Here is a 25,207-nt window from a genome sequence, read left to right on the forward strand (position 1 = left end):
AGCTGACATTTTCATTTTGTTAAAAATATTTTTAACTATTCTGAAGATTTCTTCTCTGATCCACAGTGCTTACTCTCTATGTATTTTCTATTTTCCTGTTATCTCTATGTTATGGAGAAGGTTAATTCCATTGTGGTCTGAGAGCAAATGCTGTATGATTTCTACTTTTTTAAGCTTGTTCAAGTGTGCTTTATGGCCCAGAATATGGTGCCTTTAGGTTAATTTCCCATATGAGCTTGAGAAGAATGTGTATTCTGCTGTTGTCTGAAGAAGTAGTCTACAGCTATCTTTATATCCATTGATGGTGGTGTTGAGTTTAACTATGTCTTTGCTGATTTTCTGTTTGCTGGATCTGCCCATTTCTGAGAAGAAGGATGTTGATGTCTCCAACTATGATAATGGATTCATCTATTTCTCCTTGCAGTTCTGATGGCTTTTTGCCTCACATAGCTTGCTGCTCTATTTCAGGCACTTACATGTTAGGATTGTTGTGTTTTCCTGAAGAATTGAGCCCTTTATCATTATGCACTGCCCTTCGGTATGTTTGACAATTTGTCTTCCTTTAAAATCTGTTTTATCTGAAATTAATAAAGCTCTTCTTGCCTTTTATTGATTAGTGTTAATATGGCATAGTTTTCTCTAAACATTTACTTTTAATTCATATGTGTCTTATATTTTCAGTGAGTTTCTTGGTTTGGGGTTCACTTAAACAACTTTTGTCACTTGTTTCTTTAGGCCATTAACAAGCACAATGGTTACTAATAGAGTTGGATTAGTATCTACCGTATTTGTTACTGTTTTCTGGTTATTGCTCTAATTCTTTGTCCCTATTGTTGACTTTCCACATTTATTTTTCTGCCTTTTGTTTTTGTATTTTAGCATTTTATATGATTCCACTTATCTCTGTGTATTACTTATGCTGTTTTTAACTTTTTTTTTCCTTTTTTTATGACTGCCCTGGAATTTGTAGTATTTATAGTTAATCCATATCTACTTTCAAATACCACTGTGTCACTTCATGGGCAGCGTGAATATCTTATAATAAAATAGTACTCATTCCTCCCGCTTGCCTCTTGTGGTCAATAGTGTCATTCATCCCTGATATATATTCATATAGGAGCATACGAACATAGATGCAAAAGACACATACACCACCAAGTATATCTATTTTTTATTATTTTGATATTGATATTAGTTTTTGAGGTGGAAATTTTTCTACTTATTTTTTCAAAGATTTCTGTTTTCTTAACTCATGTTTAGAATAGGAGCTATTGGTAGTAAAGTTTATTAAGGCAATATATATGGAAAATTTATTTTAGAATAATTACAACAATTAAATTCCCATTGCCTTGTATAATTACTCATATAACAATAGACAAGCAGACATTAAATAAATTTTTCAATCTTATAAACAGACATTTGATCTCATCATTTTTTAAAGAATTAAGGAATGTTTACACAAGTTTTCTAGCAAAGGTTTTATGTAAATTACTTGCTCATGTGACTTTTTCTTCTTTTGTTAATAGTTCTCAAGAACTATTAGTTCCCGAGTTAATCAAGTTAATCATCTACTTCAGATGATGAAACATTGTTATCAGTCCAGTTGATGTCTTTGTTGTTTAAAATTTTATTTTTCATTCATTCTAATGTCATTCTCCATTCTTTTTTTCTAATCTTTTGTTGACATACTTAGAAGTTATAAAATGTTTTTATACATGTATATTTAATTTGCTTAACATAAATGACACTGTGCTATACATCTAATTTCTGTTTCTGTATTTTACTTATCCTGTACTATAAACTCTTTTAAAAATAGATTTATCATTTATTCTCTTGGATTTTTATATTTTTTCGAATTTCTTTTTGTTACTATTTTAAAGATGTAAACCACTCTGGAGTGATGTTAAAAATGATTTAGACTTAGAAATAATTTTCTGAATTTGGTTGTTATTTTCTTGCAATATGTAGATACTATAGTAACTGATGACTCAGAAAATTAAGGATTAACTGTTACAAACTGAATGCTTCTGTTTCCTCCAATGTTCCTGCAAATTCACATGCTAAAAGTTTTCTCCAAATCCCTATACTAAAACCCTAACTTCTAGTGTGGCTGTATTTGGAAGCGGGAGCTGTAAGGAAGCAATTAAGGTTAAGTTATTTCATAAAATTAGGGCCTTGATTCTATAGGATTATGTCCTTATAAGATTATGTCCACATCAGAGAATGGGCTCGTATTCTCTTGCACAAATAAAAGGTTCACATGAGCACATATCAAGATGGCAGCTGCTTAGACTCCAAGAGAAGAGACCTCGGAATAAAACCTACCATTCTGGCACCTTGGTCTGGACTCTACAGTCTCTGGGGTTGAGAGAAATAAATTTCCATGGTTTAAGTTGCCTAGTTTGTGTTATTTCGCTATGGCAGCCCAAGCAGGCCAATGCAGCACCTTTGCTGCCATTGTCGCTTCCTTGCTTAACTGTGTGTCGTGAATCACACACTTTTCCATCTAGACCTAGCCATATGCTAAACACTTTGGTGGCCATATCAAAATCTTTTGAGAAGTGTTTTCAACATTTCTCATTTTCCCTCAGGATTCAGACAAGTGAGGTTCTTTTACTGATGAAATGAATCCTGCCTCATTCATATAGTCTTCCCTCACCCAAAACAGCTAGAAATTCAACAACATTTTCTTAGAGTGTTAACTGTCCCTTTAATTTAGCCTTTTAAGATCCATGAGTTGAAGCTCACTTGCAACAGATACATCTGAGATGCTGTGAAAAATTTAACATCACTGATCTACACTACCATCAGAATCAGTAGTGCCTTGATAGGGAGAGTAGAATATGAGTTAATGACAAATTCATCAGGGCATTATTTCACATCTTAGGCATGTTAAAGCTTAATTCTCATATAGATAAAGCACTGGGAAATATGTAAATATGTATAAAACTCTACAGAAACTGAGTTTTTATTCCTCTAAACAGTTCACTTTTATAACATTGTGTACCCTTGATCTTTATGTACCTCTGGGCTAGTTTCTCATAATCTGAAAGAAAATATTTTCTCTATTTCAGAGGTGATAATCAGAACTGCTTGAGAAGGAACAATAAATGTTTTGGAAGAATCAACTTTTTATGATTAGTAATATAATTCCCTGAGAGCATCTTTTATTATTTTTGTTTATAATATAATTTTCTGAAAGGTAATAAAAAAGACAAATCTTTAACAAGGCAGTATAGACTACAAAGAAAGCATTGAGTATTTTATATATAAAGAAAAACAATACAGTGAAGGGGTGAGCACACACACAAGCAATGTAGATTTATAAATCAAATGACTGAATGCATTTATCTACAGCACAAAACTTTCCTAAACCAAACTTGGAGTATTTTTATATTAGTTAATTTACTAAATAACTACTATATTACTCAATTTTAATTTATCTTACTTTTGTTTACAACACTACTTTTCAGAATAGTACAAGATTGTGTTTCTAACCACACAATACAAGAAGGGTGTAGGTTGTTTATACTGTCTTTTAGATGAACCGCTTCACTCTACTTTTACCAGTATAGCCTGTAAGAGCTGCTAATCTGCTTCACATTATAAATGCACTGCTCTTATGAATAATGGAGATGTCCTCCATGTTTCTGCAATAGGTTCATTGCTAGTCAAAGTAGAGTAGGCTGCACTTTTAAGGTATTTTTGGCTCTTTGTAAATACTCTGTGAGGTTGAGAGGAGTTGTTTTCTCAACCTGAAAGGAGGTTCAGATGGAATTGTGTGATGGAATAGCCATTTCATTCCATATTTCTATTATGAAGTTATTTGTGTCCTAAGGTACTTTGGGTGAACCCTACATCCTCAAAACGTCCATGTGAAATTAGCACTCATCAGTGATTTTCACCAGAGCTTTCAAGTGATCATCATCAGAGTGAGTTCTAGTTATCAAAACTCACCAGTTCTTTGTTGATGTTTCTTTTAACCATTAACTTATGTGTGAAATAATAGTTCTCTAAAATTTGAAATGAAAATGTGTTTCATAAGAAACATAGATCACTTGCAAAAATAATTATTTTTGTACTTGTTAGAATTAGACCTAATTGCAGCCAAATGCACAGTGACAGTGGTTTACATAAAGCAGAGTTTTTAATTTCCTCATGTAACAAAAATTTTGGAAGTAGGCAATCCTGGGTTATTATGGCGGTTCCATTATGCCATTAGACAGACACAGGTGTTTTTTGTTTCTTTTCCTCTACATCATTATTTGAATTTTACGAAGAAAGAATAGGAAGGGCTAGAGGCAATTGGTAAGCATCTGCCCCAGTGATATATTCAGATGCTACATGTAGGTACATTTGGAAAGGGCATGCAGTGGGGATGTCCTTGATTTGTAGCATTTGCTGGTTTGCTAATATAAATACACCTACTATAACTTAACTTTTAAGATACCGGCATGAGGTCAGTAAACATGGAATTGTGAAGAGATGGGCAAAATCCATTCTTGCAAGCCAGTGAACGTTTTGTCATAAACTTCTGGATCTGCCCTCTTTTAAGAACTTTCTTGAGAGCCAAACCAAGCAATTGATATTTATATCTGATTATTCAGAATTGTGTTCATAGCAAACCCTTGCTACAGAGGAGGCTAGAAAATAATACTGCTCCAAAATCAGAGAAGGAAAGAATAGCTTTTAGGCCAAAACTGGGCCTGTAATACTTGTCCATGAAAAACAATAAACTAATATGAGAAATATTTCTGAGAAGTAGAGGAAGAGGAAATTCAGAAAAGAGTAAACTTACTCTTCTATACAGTAGAATGAGCAAGCAAATAAAAGAGTGCACAGATAAGATGCATAACTGGGTGCTGAAATGTTTTATAAAAAAGTAATTAAATTTAGTATGTAAATATATTCCCTGGAGAAGGAAATGCAACCACTCCAGTATTCTTGCCTGGGAAATTCCATGGAGAGAGAAGTCTGGCGGGCTACGATCCATGGAGTCGCAAAAGTGTTAGACTCATCTTAGTGACTAAACAACAAAAACATTAAATACGTAAAGGGATGAATGTCAAGTTGCTGAAAATATTCATATCTGTAAAATATTTGGATGATAGAAAAATATTCTCACTGCATAAAATTTCATTATAGCTGTATATGTGGTTCTAAGGAAGCATACACAGCTTCCTTAACATAAATGTATTAATGTTTATAAAATGTAAATTAGTGGCAGTGCTAGTAAATGGATTTTATCACTTAAAATTGAATTAGAGCCCATTTGTTATAAAATATTAGGGAAGAAAATGTGTGTATATTCCAAGTACAGAAAAATTTGCATATTATTTTCCTTTAGAATTCCAGGAAATGACTATAAGAATAATAATTCTTTGACTCTCTAACAGAGAGTCAAGAAGATTCATAAATTCATTTTTTTCTGGATTATTTCTTTAATCCTTTCTAAAATCTATTCTATTATTCATCGTCTAATGAAAATCTATTGTATGTTAGGCAACTGTAACAAGGCATGTTTTAGTCTATTTGGGAAGATAGCCAATAAAAATCATTTAAAATATGAACTTCTTAACAATTTCCATTGCAAAGAGCTAAAGGACCCTTTTACGCATCAACTAAACTCTTTTAAGAATCATCAAAATCTTAAAAATTAACTTCTTGGTACAGTACAGGTTTAGTCACTCGGTCATGTCTGACTCTTTGCCACCTCATGGACTGTAGCCCATTAGGCTCCTCTGTCCATGGACTTCTTCAGACAAGAATACTGGGGTGGTTGCCATTCCCCTGTCCCAGGGATCTTCCCAACACAGCGACTGAATCCAAGTCTCCTGCATTCCAGGCAGAATCTTTACCGTCTGAGCCACCAGGGAAGCCCCATCAGTTAATATAATGGTTAGAGTTTCCCCTCAAGTATAAAATCATAGAAGAAAATGAAGTGCACATTTCTAACTGCATAATTCCTCAAGTGATAACAGATCATTTTCTTTGTTTATCTAAAGCAAGATATGTCTATAATAGGTAATTCCAGAACAAAAGTTGTAAATGATTATGCTTCTATAGTCTTACCATATTTTTGTCAAATTTCTTTTAACAATTTTGATTGGTTCCAGTTTCTAAAGTGAGATACTATGTTGTTTTAAAATCATAGTCCTGACATCTGTAACATTCCTGAAATAATAGTAAAAGGTTGAAACTAAATGTTCTAAGAATAAACGAAAGGCTAAGAGGATTGATCTGTGGTATGCTGAAGTCCTTAATTGATAAAAGGCAAAGCAAATTGTCAAACAGTGGCTAGCCCAAGAAAAAGCTTTTCAATAAAGGGAAGAGATGCTGACTCCAGGACGATTTTGAACTCATGCCACACCTATGTCTAATTATGCATCTAGTGAAAACTAAATTATTTATGCTAATGGACTCTATGGATAATTTAAAAGAATTTACTACTAAGGCAGTGAAATACATTTTTGTACTTACAAAAGAATATGAAAGCCCCATATGTTAGGAATCTCCAATTCATCAAGATATTGAAATGGGCCTTGACAATTATCACTTAAGAGAAGCTAAATGTAGGTATGTGTATAGGTGGCTCTTCTGAATTTGCAATTCTTTCATTTTTTTTGTAAAAGTGTCTTTTAATCAGACACTTTTAAAGACTTTTTAGACACTTTATATTTGTGTTTATATTCTATATATGTGTGTGTGTGTGTATATATATATATGTATATAGTTTATATATTCCCCAGCTGAATTGGTCTTTTCCTTTTTATCCCTTAATTTCAGATGGATAGATATATTTTCATCACTGAAGAGTAAATGGTGCTAAAGTGAGCTGTCCTAAATTCCGTCATGATATTTTCTTTTTGAATGTTTTAAGAACAAGCTTATTAGAGCTACTACCCCTTTCCTGGTAAATAATATGTATTTCAGTAAATTCTTCATTCAGTTAATGAATATTTTTAACCATGTACTACTTAGCACTAAGAATTTGCTAAGCCTTAGAAAATTTCTAGAGGAAAATATCCTTGATTTTAAGAAGCTAATTGTTTTTAATAAAGCAGGCATTTTTGCCAAAAATTGAAGAATCGCAAGTTCGAAAGGGTCACCGGAATGTGTGTAGGAGCACGTAAGAGCTCATGGGTGTAGAATAGACACCTTCACTTGGTTTCGGATGTTACAGTGGGTGGAAGAGCAATGCTTTCTTTTTAAATAATGGCAGCAAGAAGATTAGCTATGACAGAATTTTTCAAGTATATTGTCTCAGCATGGTTTCCCTAGAAACAGACTCAAAAGACATAGTTGCATGCTGAATATTTATTGGGGAGGGCTTTGAAATACAGTCCTGTGAGGAAGTAAGGGAGACAAGATTGGAAAGAGAGAGAAGCTGACTCTCAATACCACGACAGCTGGAGCTTCAACTAGTCTTATGTGGAGAGCTAGGTGGTCTTGCAGACTCTTCTCCAATTGCATTTTTGCGCCAGTCATTGCCACAGGACGCTCCCTAGCAGAGCATATGATTTTTCTGAAGCAGTTACTTGTGACTGGGAGGAATTCCTAGTAAGAGAAGTTGTTGTAATATTCCCAGAGCATAGGGGATATACACGCTGGCCTTGAAGAGAGGATCTAAGCACAGTGCCTTAGTGTATATCACAGTCTATCTTGTACACCGCTAGATCCACTTACTTCTTGTAAGTTATTCTCAGTAGGCAGAGACTTTCCGCAAAGATTCTGGATAGAACTTTCCTCTGGGGTAATTTTAAAAGAAAGCAGTAGACACAGTCACTCCTCTCTCCTCTGATTTCCCAGAGCCACGTATCCGTGTGTTCTATCCGTATATCAATCTGTCTACCTACCTATCATCTATATCTCATCCACTTCTTACAATGTATCTTTTTTTGGCTGATGCTTCAGGTCTGCTTTCAAAAAATTGTTTCATCATCTATTGGGCTGGCAAACTTTTGGTGATGCAGTATGTGATATTAACTGTGGCTTCTACACTCCTGGATCTATGACCACACCTCCTTTTGTGTATTCTAGTTTTCTTGGCCACAGGAGTGATTGCACAATTTTTTTATTGAGACGCCAAACACTCTGTAAGCACTTGGACAGTGGTGCTTGTGAATATACTGAAAGCAGAAAAGGAAAGTCCATACTTGCAAAATGTGTCAGTTCTAGTCAAGATGAATTACTGTCTCTTTCAAGATAAAAAAGGATCCTTTTTCATAAACTTGCCGACAAGTGGCTAGTGTCTTTGAGGGATGGTGCCATATTGGTGGGCTTCCCTGGTGGTTCAGATGGTAAGGAATCTGCCTGCACTGTGGGAGACCTGAACGGCTAGAGCGTTGTTCTCTGCTGCAAGAAGGTTGGACATTCAATAGCAGCAATGGTTAGACCAGACTTGCTGAGTAGAGCCCATATAAGTGGCTCTTCACATATTTTGTTTTGTTTTGTTTTAATTTCTATCAGCACTGTTACTCTGTACACAACACTTTTTGCTACATTATGGTTATTGACGACAGGGGCCTGTCAACATTACCGATTATGCTTCTGTGTACTTCAAGAAAAAAGTGTTGCTGAGTCTAAGCTCATACTGCTTGCTATACAACAGGCCAATAAACCAAAAAATTAGTTGTTGGGGCAAGGAACTGTGACTTTATTTGAAAATCCAGCATACAGAGAAGATGGTGGACTAATGTCCTAAAGAATCATCTTCCCTGAGTGAGAGTTTGGGCTTCTTTTATACCAAAAGTGGAGGAGGTAAAAGTCCGGTTCAGCCAGACTCCAGAGAGGATATTAATTTCTTCCTTCCTTCGGAGATTGGCCTGGTCAGGATGTTTCCAGTGGGCTAAACAAATGTATTTTTAACTTCATGCTCATTACCTGGGAGGCAGGGTTCCCAGAGATGGGCCGTTATGTATAATTTAGACTTAGAGACAGCATCCCTTTAGTGATTAACTTGTAACAGAACACGAAGTTTCTTTCCTACTGTAGAAAAATCTTTGAAATTGTTTTATTTTCTAAAATATAATACTAAATAAAATTTTGGAAACAGCAAATAGCTCACCCCTATTCTCCAAGATCCCCATTCTCCAAACCTTCTTTTCCATCCTCTAGGCACCAAGGTAAGGATTCTGACGCTCTCCCGTCTCTCCCCTTAACAAGCCACAATTAGGCATGGGCAGCAAAGAGCAATGTCATGAAACTGTAGAAAATTCTATAGGAATATAGATATTTAGCCTGTGAGCAATGCAGATACCCCTTTAATACAGTAAGGAATTTTGCTAGACTATAATTCTCTACAATCATAATGATGACATTATGTTATTACATACATTTAAATTATTTAACCTATTATATAGATTATTTGTCACGTATTCTGAGTAGTATGGTATATATAGAAGAAACTTTGCAAATAAGAAAAAAATATTTTCATTTTTAAGTGTCCTAAATTTTTACTCAATTAAAGGGTGCTGTTATCCAATAGTGAAAACAATCTTAGATAGTTTTCTCTTTCTGCTGTCTACAGAAATGTGTTTTTTCATAATTAATGCAAAATGCATAAAAGAATATCTAACCATGGATTGCATGTTAATGAAATAACATAAATATATTTAAAGTGTAAAACATTGTCGTTCAGCAAGAAACATAAATTTAGAGTAGCTATATAGCATTATATTAAGTTAGATAAAAATGAGTCTGTATACATATTAGTCACTGATATTTAGTTACTTACGATGTGAAAAGTGAAAATGAAAGTCGTTCAGTCCTGTCAGACTATTTTTGACCCCACAGACTATACAGTCCGTGGATTTCTCCAGGCTAGAATACTGGAGTGGGTAACCTTCTCCTTCTCCAGGGGATCTTCCCAACCCAGGGATCGAACCCAGGTCTCTCGCATTGCAGGCAGAGTCTTTGCCAGATGAGCCACAAGAGAATATGCAGAGATCAAATCAGGTTGCGAAGAAAGACCTAGGGACCTTCCTGCTTCCAGAAGAAAGGTGTTAGGGGCATAGATTGAATGTGTGAGTGTGCTAAGTCACTTCAGTCGTGTCTGACTCTGTGACCCTGTGGACTGTAGCCCGCCAGGCTCCTCTGTTCTTGAGATGCTTCAGGCAGGAATATTGGAGTGGGGCCCTCCTCCAGGGACTCTTCCGACCCAGGGATCAAATCTGAGTCTCTTATGTCTCCTGAGTTGGACCACCACACCACCTGGGAAGCCCATAGGTTGTAAAACCTTCACTACTATTCTGATGTCAAAATCTTCAAAATCAAAGATTTCAATAGTTGAAATAGGTGAATAAGAAAATACTGCAAAAGGAAATGGGAAACTTTGGACTCACTACATGATTTACATGAAAAAGGTATTTCAAATACCAAAGATTGGATTATTGTAATTTTTCTCCCTTTGAAATCTATTTCTACACTGTTACAGAGGAATGCTAATAAGGCAAAAAATAAATAAACAAGTAAAAGAATTTCAGTGAAATTGACAAAACAGGTATCTGTTTGACTGTTTTCTTTCAGAACCGCTGGAGCCATTTTCTCCTTATTCTTTGAGTCTTTTCTACCCTTTCTTTCAATGTTTAATTATTCACCACATAATCTAAGCAAAGATTACACAAATAGAATTTTAATACAGTAAAACTCTGTAATAGTTATTGAAAATTTCCACTATTAAAAGTCCTTATAACTAATTCTTAGTAATTATTATGCAACTACCATATAAAATAAATTAATGATATTTCTGTTATATGTTAAGAAATTGAGATTCTGGAAAAATAAGCAAACTTTAAATTCTTGCACCAAGAATATATGTTACTGAGCAAAATCGAAAATTTTTTCCAACTTTGTATTGGCTTGACTTTTGGAAAATTTCTATGAAGGAATGGTTTAATGAAAAGAAGATATCATCTGTCCTCATATAAACTTTGGGTTGAATCTTGTCTCCAATAATTCCTAGATGAATAAATTTGCTAAATTTCTACAACACTTTAGAACATTTTTTTCTGAAGTAATCAAATAGTACTATAATAGCAATGTCGGTCATGCATTCTATTTTGACAACTCAATAAATTTGTGTTTGATCCTTAGCACAGTGCATTCCAAATACCAGATGCACAAGGGAGGTTATTATCGTCAAACCATGGTTTGATTCTGAAATTCAGAAATAGATATATAATTAAGAATAGTCATGAGTAGTAGCTTTATCAAGTGTGAGAGCTCAAAAGATGTGAGTATTATTAGCTATTCAAATTTTTATTTATACAATATCTGTAGTACACTACATATATACCATCTAGTATGTATACTATACTTAAATATTGTGTGTTACAGTGTAGGTATGTGCATACATTAAGCAACTTGTTATTTAGTATATGTATACACACACACACACACACACACACTACTTTACATAAGTAATATATATGCATATGGGCTTTTCTGGTTACTCAGATGGTAAAGAATCTGCCTGCAATGCAGGAGACCTGGGCTCAGTCCCTGGGTAGGGAAGATCCCCTATAGAAGGGAATGGCTACCCACTCCAGTATTCTTGCCTCGGGAATTCCATGGACAATGGAGCCTGGCAGGCTACAGTCCATGGGATCACAACAAGTTAGGCATGGCTGAGTGACTTTCACACACACGCATATGCATATATTTTTATTTAGTGTGTGTGTAGTGTGTTCACTAAACAACTGCATATCCACTTAGTCTGGCTTCCCTGGTAACTCGGCTGGTAAAGAATCCACCTGCAATTCAGGAGGCCCAGTTTCACTTAGTGGATCAGGAAGATCCCCTGGAGAAGGGACAGGCTACCCACTCCAGCATTCTTGCGCTTCCCTGGTGGCTCAGACGGTAAAGGATCCACCTGTAATCGCCAGGGTTTGATTCCTGGGATGGGAAGACCCCCTGGAGGTGGTCATGGCAACCCACTTCAATAGTCTCGCTTGGAGAATCCCATGAACTGGGAATCCCAGGAGCATGGCAGACTACACCCCATGGTTCCACAAAGAGGGCCACGCGCCTGAGCAAATAAGCAGAGCGCATGCACTTACTCTGTGTATCAGTTTGTATCAGTGCATCGACTGTATCAGCTAATCTCGCTACATGATGGCATACAGAGCAAGTGTGTGTGCATATGCTAACAGTTGTTTAGTGAACACATGCAGTACATACACTCCTAAGGTTTCTATAGGAACGTGTGTGTGTGTGTGTGTGTGTGAGAGAGAGAGAGAGATTCAAGGGAAGATAAAGGTAAATCGGTATGTCTTCTGCTATTACAGAAGGTATTCAGTAGGTATTCAGCAATTATAATATATTTTAAAAAATTCTCCAGTAACATAATTTTAAGACAGCAAAATTCAAAGAATTTTCTTTTCTTTGACGCAGTCTCTTAACTGCATGAGCTAGATACTATCCTAATATTTAGTGTAGTTTTACCTAACTTTCCCATGCATGCCAGAGCACTTGTCCTGGTCTATAGCTAGGCAGTTTCTGGCCAGGTTATGAAAAGGGCAAATTGTTTTTAAACTTCTCTCTGGAACTACCAGGGAGTATCCACTGATGCTTGCTAATCACTTCTGTGTAGCCAAAATAACGACTGCAACATGTCTTGAAAATGTCTAATTGAAAAGATTTCATAAATACATTCACTAAATGAATATTTATACTCTGTTCAGAAGCTATTAAATAAGAATTAATATAGTCATTACACATGAAACTCTAATTATAAATTTACATTTCAGTAAGGACATTCTGTTTATTCAAATGACTGTTTAAGAAAAATCAGACAATATCTGCTTTCACAAAGTTGTCTCATAAAATGTTATTGGATCTGTAAAGAAAACATATTACCCTTGGTGTTTTTCTCTGGATGGAAATTTTTCCCTCTTACTGGCAGCAATGCCTTTCAGATTTTCTTCCCAAAATTACCTCTAAGGACTTGTACAGATTGCATTGCAAGCGATTAAGTCTCTGAGAATATAAATATATTTTGAAATATTGCAAAACAACTGAAACTCCAAAGAGCAATAAAACACCACAGTTAAGAAATGTACTGACTTATGGTCTTTTGAACTGGAAAGATAGATTTTATACCATGCTCCAAAGATTACAAAGTTAAATTCTGTTGCCTTTTGGGCATCACTTCAGTGAGACACAATTTTATGTAGATAAAAGTTTAAGGTAACACAAACACTGTCATGAAATTCGTAATAACGCATAGACCATATTTTCTGAAAGCTTAATGCTAGAACAGATAAAGAAAGTAATTTAAAGTTAAATTGTATGCCATAATAAAAACTAAACTGTTTAATAAATACTAAGGCTGGTCACAAAATAAAATCAGTGTTATTTTAAGTGTGTAGGGCTTGTCATCCATATGGAAATATGTCTAGCTATTCAGATTAGCCACTGACATTCCCTAAAACTAAGGTCAAAATTGTTAGCATACAACCCCTTCTTTTTTTTGTTCATTTTACAAACATGTTCTTATATCCCTTTTTCATTTTAGATTTGACTTAACATTTTGCACATTTATGAAAGGTACATTGTATACTATTGTTGACTTTTTGAAAGATGATATTATTGAAAAGTACTGATAAGAGAATTTTGTTGGCTTAAGCTGTTGAAAGCAGTTTTATAGCATTAAGATGAGAAGGTCGCTATTCAGAATGAATCAACTTTCTTGATTTCTCAGAAGTATGCTACCAGTTAGCAGTAAAGATGAATTTTTCTGTTAACATTCAAGCTCCTTTAATGATTTCACTGATGGTTTATAGTAGAAGCTTTGCTAAAGTTAAACCTAATGTTTCTAATCACAACCATTTTTTAATTAAAGTATTTTTAATTGAAGGATAATTGCTTTACAAAATTTTGTTGTTTTCTCTCAAACCTCAACATGATATCCGTTTCTAAATTGCAACAATCAGATCACTCTGTAAAGTCAAAGAGACTTTCCATATGCCAACCACTTTTTGCTTTGTTTTTCTGTTTGCAAAATTTTGTTTTGCAGACTCTGAAACCATGAGACAATAAGAGTTTCTGCACTGGAGAGTTGGTCCAAATAAGCCTCTGGGAACTATGCATTCAATCTATAAACAATCCACTAGCAATGCAAGTAAGAACTTTAAAGGCAGATACATCCCTCTGTTAGGGGCTTTGCAGATGGCACTAGTGATAATGAACCTGTCTGCCAATGCAGGAGACATAAGAGATGCAGGTTCGATCCCTGGGTCAGGAAGATTCTCTGGAGGAGTGCATGGTAACCAAATCCAATATTCTTGCCTAGAGAATCCCATGGACAGAAGCCTGATGGGCTACTGTCCGCAGGGTCTCAAAGAGTAGGACAAAACTGAAGCAATTTAGCACACAAGCATGTACATCCCTCTGTTAGATTACAGACATTTCTGGAATGAAAGCAGATGATGTAAGGCACAGATATGGGCCCTTATGCAAGGTGGGTGCTTATTTTATACGAGGCCTGAGGGGTGATAACTTGGGGAGCTCTAGGCATCTAAATTTTCAACAAGAGAGAGCAAACCTCTGTGTCTATAGGAACTTGTGGAACAGAAGAACAAGTGAAACAAAAGGTCTGTATTTATTCCTTCTCTCTTGTAGCATCAAGACAACTGAAAATATTCTTGTTTCTACCTTGTAACTAGGTGGAGGTAGTTAGAGCATAAAGTCATCATATTTTCAAATCAGATGTAGATAAAAGTATATATACATAGGTAGTCACAGGTTTAAAAAAGGCACAAATATTATCTTATTTGACCTTAAAAACTAGCCCTTATTATTATTATTATTATTTTTTTGTTTTAGCAATAGGAAACTAGACTTCAGAGAGGATAAATTTGCTCAGTCCATCAAGGTATTTGAATAGAATTTGTCTCCCCAAATGTGAAACACAGATCTCTTTTCATCACAGCTCTGAATGTTTGACAGCTTCTATACAGTCATTAATGATCACTATTGTATTTCTTAAAGAAGAGTTTCCAAAAAAGTATTCTACACAATTAGAAGTTAAACTTCCGTACAAGCCACTGTACTTCTTCTGTCATTTTAATGCATTTTACTGAGCTAAGTTTAGAAAAAAATTCATGTGAAATGAACTTTAAAAGGCACAAGTTGAGTAACAATCCACACATCTTTTAAATAATCATTTCTGTGTGTCTGCTCAGTCATGTCCAACTCTTTGCAACTTTGTGGACTAGAGCCACAGTAGACCGTAGGCTCCTCTGCTTATGGAATTTTCCAGGCAAGAATACTGGAGTGCGCTGGGTTGCCATTTCCTCCTCCAGGGGATCTTCCTGACACAGGGATCAAGCTCACGTGTCCTGCATTGCAGGCAGATTGTTTACGATTGACCCATCAGGGACACCCAGACAATCATTGGTCTAGTAATAATGCCCTTTGCCTATTCTTTCCCTCTAGTTCTTCCATTTTAAAAAAGCTTTCTTTGTTCTACCTTTAGTTTTATATATATATATAGGTATATATATATATATATACACATACACACGCACACACACACACACACATATATATATAAATCATTGTGATAAAAAAGCAGGTGAAATCAACAAAAAATAAAAATAATAATAATGCTTATTTTGTACATAAGATATATCAGAGACAGAAGGAAGATAATTTAGACAATATTTATTGGGAAAAGCAGTTAACAAAAAATGTTACAAAAATAATAAATCTAGTGCTTGATTTAACAAACTTAATTAAGTGCTTATTATATTCTTGGCATTTGACTATGACCTGGATTAACAAATATGAATAGACAGTCACAACTAATAGGTTATTATCTAGTAGAAGAAATGATATGTAAAACAAAAACAAATATTTTTTCAAGGATGGTTAGATATGCTATACAATTATATAAATATGTACAACTATCAAAAAATGTTAGTAAATGCTTAGAAGCATATTGAAATTAGGAAATTGATTTGGGAAAATTCTAATCTTTGACAAGAATTAAAACCACTTAGAAAAAATTTTCAAAATAGCAAATCATTTTAAAACAGTAAAATTAGAATATCAAAATAGTTTAAATTAGAGAAAGTGTATGTGTATTAATCTCTCAGTCGTGTCCAACTCTTTGCAATCCCATGTCCAACTATCTGCAGCCCGCCAGGCTCCTCTGTTCATGGATTTCTCTAGGCAAGAATGCTAATGTGGGTTGCCATTCTCTTCTTCACTGGATCTTCCTGACCCTGGACTCTGGCCTCCTGCATTATAGGCAGATTCTTTACCATCTGAGCCACCAGGGAAGCCCATGAATAAGTATTAAGTTAAGTTCAGTTGCTCAGTCGTGTCCAACTCTTTGCGACCCCATGAACCACATCACATGAGGCCTCCCTGTCCTTCACCAACTCCCGGAGTTTACTCAAACTCATGTCCATTGAGTCAGTGATGCCATCCAACCATCTCATCCTCTGTCATCCCCTTCTCCTCCTGCCCTCAACCTTTCCCAACATCAGGGTCTTTTTAAATGAGTTAACTCTTCGCATCAAGTGGCCAAAATATTGGAGTTTCAGCTTCAGCATCAGTCCTTCCAATGAACACCCAGGACTGATCTCCTTTAGGATGGACTGGTTGGATCTCTTCACAGTCCAAGGGACTCTCAAGAGTCTTCTCCAACACCACAGTTCAAAAATGTCAGTTTTTCTGTGCTCAGCTGTCCTTAGAGTCCAACTCTCACATCCATACATGACTACTGGAAAAACCATAGCCTTGATTAGATGAACGTTTTTGACAATGTAATGTCTCTGAGTAAGTATATTGGAAGCTGAGTATTAAAATCCAATGTATGTTTTATTATTTTAGTTTAACTTTATTAATATTTTTCTATATATAATTTATTAATAGTGACAAAATTGGGAATATGATGCAGTCATGTGTAGGATAGGGAATTTCTGAATTATCTCTAGTGGAGAACATTATAACACTAAAAAGAAATGGATGAGGAAAAGGGCTGTCTAGAATTTATTTAAAGCAAAGTATTGTTTTCAATAAATTATAAATTGGATACAAAGAATGATGCCTTGATCCTTTTCAGAACATTTAAATACTACCCTGGTGATGAAGAGAAATGAGCATTCCTTATATTTGAGCAAGGTAGAAAGTGGAGAGACAGAACCAACAGACCATTGAACCAAGGAAAGAGGTATACACATTATTAGTGTACCCAAAAGACACAAAAATTCTCACCACCACATTCTATTTCTCTAAAAATGGCTCATGACAAGAGCCATGAGCTTAACCACTGCTATGTGCCAGCATTATGCTTACAAAGGAAGAGTACTTCTAATGTTCATAGCAACTATTCTAAGCAAAATATTGAGGAATAAGATCAGACCAGGTGGCTGAGACAGTAGAATCCACTTGCAATACAGGAGACCTGGGTTCAATCCCTGAGTTGGGAAGATCCCCTGGAGGAGGAAATGGCAACCCACTCCAGTTTGCTTGCCTGGAGAATTCCTTGAACAGAGGAAACTGGTGGGCTACAGTCCTTGGGGTCACAATGAGTCAGACAGGACTGAGTGACTAATACTTTCACTCTCACTTTCAAAATCAGACCAGATTTGACACTCTTTGGAAATTCCTTCCCATGTCTGTTTTATAGAATTTTCATATTTTCAGAGATATAAATATCACTGGTCTTTGAGTAGAAGAATAGATCCTTATGTAAGTTCTGACCTTATCACCTTTATCCAGCACAGAAATGTTGTCTTTATTAACTTTTCAGATTTATTTATTCAACCACAGAAAACCTTATTTCTACATATTTTCAAATCTGTAAACATACTTAAGGCTTTATCCTGCTAAGTTTAAGCAATAGAAGATAAGATAATAGTGTCCTCTAACCTGTCCCCACACCTACTTAATGCATTAGTAGTCTCTTTCCAGTCACAGCTGCCTTTCTTATGATGGAAGTCTTTCTTTTCTGACTCATTCACCAAAAACCATGGTTTTCAGACAAGACTGTGTTTGAAAGTCTTTTGTCAATTATGATCAGTGTTGTAGTATAGTTCTGATGTCACTTCTATGTAGCTTTCTACACTATAATCCTCCATTCTCTCTGAAAGAAATCTCTTGGAAACCACAACATCACTTCTTCCTGATTTTCTTTCTAATTTTTTCACATTCTTCTAGTTCATTCCATAAGCTTTTCTGCTTCTTTTGAACTTGATCAATGCTAAACACTTGTCCCTTGAATGTTGCAACTTTTCCAGGGCTATAAATGATCATACTAATGATCTGAACCAGCCTGAACCAAAGGGAAGTGTCTACTTCCCCTGCTTCCTTTTATCAAGGAGATCATCCCAGGTAACAGAGAAGAGACCAAACCACACTCAAAACAAATGAATAAAGTCTTCAGGTAGAATTTCACAAGATTTTTAGCTGTAATTGTTTCATGACAATCTCTATTCTGACAATCAAACATAAAAAGTAAAAACATAAATTCAATTTTATCTTTATACCACATAAATTTGCTCAACTATGTAGTGCTATTGCGAACTGCAAACTAAGTGATAACCAGACCCAAAAATACATAATTCAGTATTTAGATAGTGACACAGACTTAGTTTTTCAAATTTTATCACACTGACAAAGCCAGATGGTGCTGACAGTAAAATGTTTGGGAAAGAATTAACATGTAAGGGCAAACATCAGGGAAGGGTTTGCTTTAGGCTTTTCCTAAATTTACAGGCCAACTCATCAGAGAGCTTCTATTTAACTATTTAAAAATTCCTCTTTTCTTCTCATTTAGTGCATTTTATTATAAAATAATTGACTTCTGAGTATCTAACCTCACATTGGCCAGTTCATCTAATCACAATACTGTCATTAATTTATTTCCGACTATTTCTCAAATAAGGAAATTATTTCTTCCTCAAATATGCCCTTTATTACCTTATTCATTAAAATCTTTTCTCTTCTTTACCTACTATTATCCTCATATCTATACTTACAGTAACCATGACTGAACTAGTCAAGATGAAATGGTGATGTGCGTCTGTGGAAATGCTGTTTGAAAAAAATGTACTATTTTTCTACTTGTTAATTCTTGTTTCCTAATTTATATAATTTTAATTGTGGAAAATTATAACAAGAAAACAAAACAAACATGCAAACAACAACAACCAAAATACCACTCCCTCAAGTTACAAAGGAACCTACAACAACAAAAAGTTTTAATTAAAGAAATATTTTTAAATGAAAATCTTAACATTTACAAAATTAAAGTTAATTATCACAAGGAATTAAGTGGAATTTGATTAACTTTTTTTGTATTAATTTTGAGTTAATTTAACAGAGTGTAGAAAATGTTATGTTGTCAAGCCAACAGACAGATACTAACTTCAGTCTTAAATACAAAGAAAAAACAGGAGAAGCCTTCAGTGGTAGTCCATAGGTAGTCTTCCAGGCCAACTCAAGCTTAGTACAACATGGGGTATGTTGCTTGTGGCATATCGAGAATGGGATAAGGATAGGAGAGAAGAAAGGACCAAAATAACAGATGAAGCCTTGACTGCTCCTAAGAGGACATCTTTATATCCCAAAAGCATTCAAGGTTGCTGAAGCACAATGGTATCATATATAAAACTGATGGTCATGAAATGAATGGGTCACGGGTGACTTTGTAATCTAATAGGATATCAGTGCATTAGTCTGCAACTGTCTTTAAACTGTGGGGATTTAAAAGAAATACATTTTACATAAGTTTTATTAAGATTTCCCTTAAAATGCAACTTTATTTTCCACATAAATGCTCATTTTTGCTGTTGCTGACTAATTATACATTAAAGGACATTTAAAATGTTTTCATTAGCAGTCAAATTTTAAAAGTAACATTTTTTAAATTAAGCATTATTCAGATGACATTAAAATTAGAAAATAAATATCCTGCACAGACAACTAAAAGATATAGAGCAGAATTTAACTGAAAGGGGCTTGTAGTTTTAATGAAACTCTAAATACTCAGTCAAGTGTACAGGCACATAACTATATATTTTGGGGTATATGTGATTGAAAATTAAATGGGTGTTTCTTGAGATAAAATAGAAGAATATATTTACAAAATTTTTCATGTGTCATTGCCTCTAGGGTCCCAACAGTATCCCTGTGTTTAGAAATTTGATATAATAATTCAAAAGATTTAGCATATAGCTATATGCGTGACTGAGATTTATTATAAGGATATTTTAAGGACAGATAGCTGGATAGTAAGAGAAAAAAGCAAGAGTGAAAAAACCTAGAGAATCCATGTGGGCGTCACTATACTTCCTGCCTCCCATGAGAAGTCACATGAGTATATTTTTCTTTCAATGACAAAAAACAAAGCTAGTGGAGGTGATGAAAATCCAGCTGAACTATTTCAAATCCTAAAAGATGATGCTGTGAGACTGCTGCACTTAATAGGCCAGCGAATTTGGAAAACTCAGCAATGGCCACAGGCCTAGAAAAGGTCAGTTTTCATTCCAATCCCAAAGAAGGGCAATTCCAAAGAAGGTTCAAACTACTATACAACTGCTCTCTTTTCACATGCCTCAACAATATGTAATCCAAGAACTTCCAGATGTACAAGCTGGATTCAGAAAAGGAAGAGGAACCAGAGATCAAATTGCCAACATCCATTGCATCATAGAAGAAGGAAAGGATTTCAGAAAAACATCTACTTCTACTTCATTGACTATGGTAAAATCTTTGACTGTGTGGATCACAACAATTTGTGGAAAATTCTTAAAGAGATAGGAATATCAGATCACCTGACCTGCTTCCTGAGGAACCTATATGCAGGTCAGGAAGCAACAGTTATAAATGGACATCTGGACATGGGATAGCAGACTGGTCCAAAAAGGGTAAAGAAGTATGTCAATGCTATATATTGTCACCCTCCTTATTTCACATATATGCAGAGCATATCATGGGAAACACAGGGCTGGATGAGTCACAAGCTGGAATCAAGACTGCTGGGAACAGTAGACACAAATATGTAAATTACATCACCCTAAAGGCAGAAAGGGAAGAGGAACTAAAGAGCCCCTTGATGAAAGTGAAAGAGAGTGAAAAAGCTGGCTTAAAACTCAACATTCCAAAAACTAAGATCATTGGCATCTGGTATCATCACTTTATGGCAGACAGATGAAGAAAAATGGAAACATTGACAGACTTTATTTTCTTGGGCTCCAAAATCACTGTAGATGGTGACTGCAGCCATGACATTCAAAGATGCTTGCTCCGTGGAAGAACAGCTATGACAAACCTAGACAGCATATTGAAAGGCAGAGACACTACTTTGCGTATAAAGGTCCATATAGCTAACATATGGTTTTTCCAGTAGTCATGTATGGATGTGAGTTGGACAATAAAGAAGGCTGAGTGCCAAAGAATTGATGCTTTCAATCTAACGCTGGAGAAGACTCTTGAAATTCCCTTGGAGTGCAAGGAGATCAAACCAGTCAATGCTAAAGGAAATTAACCCTGAATATTCATTGGAAGGATTGATGCTGAAGCTCCAATACTTTGGCCACCTGATGCAAAGAGCCGACTCATTGGAAAAGACCCTGATGCTGGGAAAGATTGAAGGCAGGAGGAGAAGGGGATGACAGAGGATGAGATGGTTGGATGGCATCACCGACTCGATGGACATGAGTTTGAACAGGGAGATAGTGAAAGGCAGGGAAGCCTGGCACGCTGTAGTCCATGGGGCCACAGAGTCAGACACGACTGTGTGATTGAACAACAAGATGTACAATAGCTCTGTTCACAGAAGACCATTGGAGATTCTGCTGAGAAGGTTTTGACTGAGGCCTGATCATATAGATACCCTCTGTCAAGCAGGTACCAAAATTCCAGATTTCAGAGGAAAGCAGGCATCTGGAATAAATCAAATGTTCACCATTATCCATATTATTTACACAAACCAAATAGGCAGACTGAGCCATGTTCATCAACATTTTTTAGTTAATTGTTGGCTGGTAATGCTCCAAGAACCAAGTTCCCAAATGCTAGATGAAGAACAATCTGGTAATAGTCCTTTATAAGAATAGCAGTATCAAGTTTTCTACATCTTTTTTACATGCTCACAAATTTTAGATTAAGTGTATGCATAGAGGGACATCTTGATTTTCTGTTTAGAGGTTTTCACTCTATTTTTGTTAGGTTTCCCTGGTGGCTCAGATGGTAAAAAATCTGCCTGCAGTGCAGGAGACCCAGGTTCGATCCCTGGATCAGGCAGATGTCTTGGAGAAGGGAATGGCTCCCCACTCCAGTATTCGTCCCTGGAGGATGTCATGGACAGAGGAACCTGGTGGGTACAGTCCATGGGGTCACAAAGATTTGGACACAACTGAGAGTCCAGCACGTTCACGTTTTACTCCATTTTAGTTAACTGAACTATTAGAGCCCTGGTGTACTCATTTCCTAGAGCTGATGTAAAAAATACACGGCAAATTAGGTGAGCTAAAGCAACAGAAATTCATTCTCTCAGAATTCTAGACGGTGGAAATCTGAAAGCAGGGCCATTATCTCTCCTAAGGCTCTAAGAGAAAAAGTGTTCTCTGCTTGCCTCTTAGCTCCTGGCGCTGCAGGCGGTCACTGTCCTTCCTAAGCTTGAGGACGTGTCCTTCCGTTCTCTGCCTCTGTCTTCACTCGGCATCCTGCGTGTGGGACTGTGTCTCAGTGTCTCTTCTCCACTTCCTCAGGCATCAGCCCTCGTGGATAAGGGCCTCCCCTATTTCCAGATAAGGTCACATGTGCAGGGCCTGGGAGGTTTGAGCTTCAAACTTCAAGCTTCAGTTTTCATTCCAGTCTCAAAGAAGGGCAATGCCAAAGAATGCTCAAACTACCCCACAATTGCACTCGTTTCTGATGCTAGTAAGGTTATACACAAAAATCTTTAAGCTAGGCTTCAGCAGTACATGAACCTAGGATTTCAGATATACAAGCTGGGTTTAGAAAAGGCAGAGGAACCAGAGGTCAAATTTCTAACACTACTTGTATCATGGAGAAAGAAGAGGAATTATAGATAAACATCTACTTCTGCTTCATTGATTACACTCAAGCCTTTGACTTTGTGGGTCACAAGAAACTGTGGAAAATTCTTAGACACAAGAGTACCAGACCACTTCTCCTGTCTCCTGAGAAACGTTCATGTGGATCAAGAAGCAACAGTTAGAACCTTACATGGAACAACTGACTGGTTCAAAATTGGGAAATAAGCATGACAGGGCTGTTCATTGTCACCCTGTTTATTTGACTTATATGCAGAATATATAACATGAAATGCCAGGATGGATAAATCACAAGCTGAAATCAAGAAGACAGGAAAAGTATCAACAATCGCAGATATCCAGATGATACAAATCTAAAGGCGGAAAGTCAAGAGGAACTAAAGAGCTTCTTGATGAAAGTGAAAGAGGAGAATGAAAAAAGATGGCTTCAAACTCGGCATTCAAAGAACCAAGATCATGGCCTCTAGTTCCATCACTTCATAGCAAATAGATGTAGAAAAAATAGAAGCAGTGACAGACTTTATTTTTTTGGGCTCCAAAATCACTGCAGATGGTGACTGCAGCCATGAAATTAAAAGATGCTTGCTCTTTGGAAGGAAAGCTATGCCATACCTAGACAGTGTAGTAAAAAAACAAAGACATCACTTTGAAGACAAAAGTCCAAATATCCATGGTTTTTCCAGTGGTCATGTGAAGATGTGACAGTTGGATCACAAAGAAGGCTGAGCACCAAAGATTATGCTTTCAAAGTTTGGTGTTGGAGAAGACTCTTGAGAGTAGTACCTTGGACTGCATGGAGATAAAACCAGTCCATCCTAAAGGAAATCAGCCCTGAATACTCATTGGAAGGACTGATGCTGAAGCTCCAATACTTTGGCCACCTGATGCAAAGAGCTGACTCATTGAAAAAGACCCTGATGGTGGGACAGATTGAGAGGAGGATGAGGAGTCGGCAACAGAGGATGAGATGGTTAGATAGCATCACTGACTCAGTGGACATTAATTTGAGCAAATTCTGGGAGACAGTGAAGGACAAGGAAACCTGGTGTGCTGCAGTCCTTGAGGTCCCAAAACACCGGACATGACTTAGTGACTGAATAACAAATCGGTTGGTACATAACTCAGAAAGTTGCTAAAATGGCTACCAATTATTTTGATTTTTATGCATCAGTAATCAATATCTGTGTGTGTGTGCTGTGTGTGCTAAGTTGCTTCAGTCCTGTCCGACTCTTTGGGCCCTAAGTTCTGTAGCCCACCAGACTCCTCTGTCCATGGGATTTTCCAGGCAAGAATACTGGGGTGGTTGCCGTTCCCTCCTCCAGGGGATCTTCCCAATCAATATCTGGCTCTACATAAATCTCAAAAGTTTGTCTAACTGCATTGGGGAAAAAATGGTCCCTAATTCATCGAGCTTGATCCTGATGGAAAATATGAATGGAAGTAAAGGGAGGACACAAGGAGAAGGGACTGAGAACTGGGAGACACAGGAGGGAGATGGAGGAGGGGCGGGCAGAGGAAGTCGGGGTTCCTGACAGAGGCCACACTGAGATGGGGACGGGGCATTCCAGATAGCTGGGGCTGCGTCACTGCCCGGCTCCCAAGCTAGAGCGGAAGTCTCCCTCCAGCAGAAAATATACCAACAGTGCCGACCCCTGCGCAGAGTATGGAATAGACAGGCCACGTGCATGTGTTGACAGAACAAAGGAGATCAGTCCTGAATATTCATTGGAAAAACTGGTGCTGAAGCTGAAACTCGAATTCTTTGGCCACCTGATGCGACGAGCTGACTCACTGGGAAAGACCCTGATGCTGGGAAAGATTGAGGGCAGGGGGAGACGGGGACGACAGAGGATGAGATGGTTGGATGGCATCACCGACTCAACGGACATGAGTGAGTGAACTCCGGGAGTTGGTGATGGACAGGGAGGCCTGGCGTGCTGCGGTTCATGGGGTCACAGAATTGGACACGACTGAGGGACTGAACTGAACTGAACTGAGAGTAAATACAGGGTGGAAAATAATAGATTTTAAGTGTAGGCAATTGCCTTAAAAACTCATGAAGGAAAAGGGTATAACATTTATTAAAATACTTTTGAAAAGTTTGAGTTCAGGACAATGGAAAATTTTATTTTCAAATATTACAAATTGGGAATATAGCAATGGTTCTTTGC

This window comes from Dama dama, chromosome 21 (genome assembly GCF_033118175.1).
Source record: "Dama dama isolate Ldn47 chromosome 21, ASM3311817v1, whole genome shotgun sequence".
Lineage (NCBI taxonomy): Eukaryota > Metazoa > Chordata > Mammalia > Artiodactyla > Cervidae > Dama > Dama dama.